Raw genomic sequence first — 2,190 nt, 5'->3', positions numbered from 1 at the left:
CTCATATCCCATACTTTTTAACTATCTATTCTACAGTCTTAGAATCAACCTTTTTAAATTAAGAATCAGGTTCTGTCTTTGCTGCCCAGGCTGGAGTACAGTGGTGCCATCAAAGCTCAGTGCAGCCTCCAACTCCCGGACTCAATCCTCCTGCCTCAGCCTCCCCTTCCTGAGTAGCTGTGACTACAGGCACATGTCCCTATACCCAGCTAACTTTTAAATTTTTGTGGAGATAAGATGTTACTTTCTTGCCCAAGCTGATCTTGAACTCTTTACTTCAAGCAATTATTCCATCTCAGTCTCCTAAGGTATGGGGATTGCCAGCATGAGCCACTGAGCTTGACCTGGAACCAACCTCTATGGTTATCAATACTCTCATCAGTTAACTGTCTCAGGTATCATAATATCCCTTCTTACATGTATCAAAACTCATACTTAACAATGACTTCCAGTTCGCAAAAGAGGATTTATTTTTCACATCCATCTGTCAGTCTTTGTCCACAAGTTAAACAAAAACAAACATAAGTGCAGTCACCGGGGTTTTCTTGACCACTAAACTTCAAACATCATCTTTGCCTGTGTGACCAAGAAAACAAATTCTAGCTGGACTTTTTAGTAGCTATAGAGAATGACAACCAGCAAAGCTACTCAAAAGATAAAAAGGAATGTTTGAATTGACTCCTAATAATTACTCCTATTACCAAATGGTGTTCAGTGATTGTTTTCTCCTGTTTCTCAGTTTTTCACATGCTTTCTGATTATAATAAATTTATGTGCAGCAGGGGAAGAATGTAGTATGAAGAACTTAGTTATTTCCATGATTGTTGCAGAAAATAAAGGAACTAACGAGTTGAAGAAAACTAGTCTGTGTAACAGATTTTGTGGCCTTTGAAATTATTTCAAAAACTCATAAAGTGTTTTTGTTTCATTCATTTCATTTATTTATTCTAAAGATTTACTCATTAAATATTTAATCAAATTAAATAACTAATATAATAAATAGCATTTAGGCTGTGTAGAATAGTCTGGAGAAAAAAAACAAAGATAAAGAATGCATGGACTCTGCCCTCAGGGTGCTTCTGGTCTCACAAGAAATATAAGGCATAAACAAGAATAACTACAATGCTAAGTAAAATATTGTCAAGATCAACTTTCATTTCTCTTATAGAGTAACTGGTGTCATCAGTATGACCTTTCCATCATAAACAACTGTAAAAATGAAACACAGGCACTATAGGGGTGTGATACTTGAAAGAATGAAAAGACAGAAAGTGAGCTTCCTGATGGTTCCAGCCTTTTGCCTGGAGGCACTTTCTAGAAATGATGCGGAGATGGGCTGTGCAAGCAGAGAAGAGCGATGTCACTGATATGGGTCGTCAGAAATCAGAGTTCAAGGCTGCCAGTTAGACTACAAGTATAGGAAAGGGAACGGTATGGGAAGAAGTGGTGCTGAGAAGCGGCCAGGGAAATGTACATAGCTTTATGTTCATGGAGGAATACTAAGCAGCACACAGAGACCTCACTGAAAAATTAGGCATTTATCTGAGACATCAGAATGCAGTAGAAGTGCATCTACTCTATATCTGTAAGACTGACTTTATATCTACCTTTACAAAGCTTTTACAGACCATTGGAAAATGAAGCAAAACTGTTAGTAAACTGTCTACCAAAACCAAACCATCACTTGTAAAAGAAATCTTGGCCTTTGATAAAGTGATATTTCACAATAGCCACCATAATATTCATTTTTATTACTAGATATAAAAAAGTGACTAATAACTAATGAATTTTTTTAAAGTCATTAATTATAGACCTAGAGATGACAAAGGTGTTGGAATTAGTAGACAAATATGAAGGAAATAATGAGCATAATTAGTAAATTGGATATTGAGGAAATAATATCAGAAAATCTGAGGAAATCACAGGAAGAAATAACAAAAATGAAGCACATAGAATAAAAATGCTGACATATTAAATAATAACAGTCTTAAAGACAGTGGGGCAATATCCAGTGTTCTCACATACATGCAACTGGACTCCTAGGAAGAAAGGACAAAGAAATTGGGCTAGAAAACAATTTGAAGAAATAGGCCCAAATTTTCCAAGTTTGCTGAAAATATCAACTCTTAGATCCTAAGCATTCAATAAATTACAAGCAGATTGAACATATACACAACAGTAAAAAAAATT

At 35.6% G+C, this 2,190-nt stretch overlaps 1 non-coding gene across 1 annotated transcript; it reads right to left on the bottom strand.

The window, feature by feature from the left end:
* Nucleotides 1–402: 402 nt before the first annotated feature.
* Nucleotides 403–530, bottom strand: LOC117082910. Its single transcript, XR_004436835.1, has one exon. It is a non-coding gene; the product is annotated as a small nucleolar RNA SNORA40 (small nucleolar RNA).
* Nucleotides 531–2,190: the final 1,660 nt, after the last annotated feature.

Source organism: Trachypithecus francoisi, unplaced genomic scaffold (assembly GCF_009764315.1).
Source record: "Trachypithecus francoisi isolate TF-2019V2 unplaced genomic scaffold, Tfra_2.0 Lachesis_group9, whole genome shotgun sequence".
In the NCBI taxonomy this organism is placed as follows: Eukaryota; Metazoa; Chordata; class Mammalia; order Primates; family Cercopithecidae; genus Trachypithecus; species Trachypithecus francoisi.
This window is presented reverse-complemented; position numbering and strand designations above follow the sequence as displayed.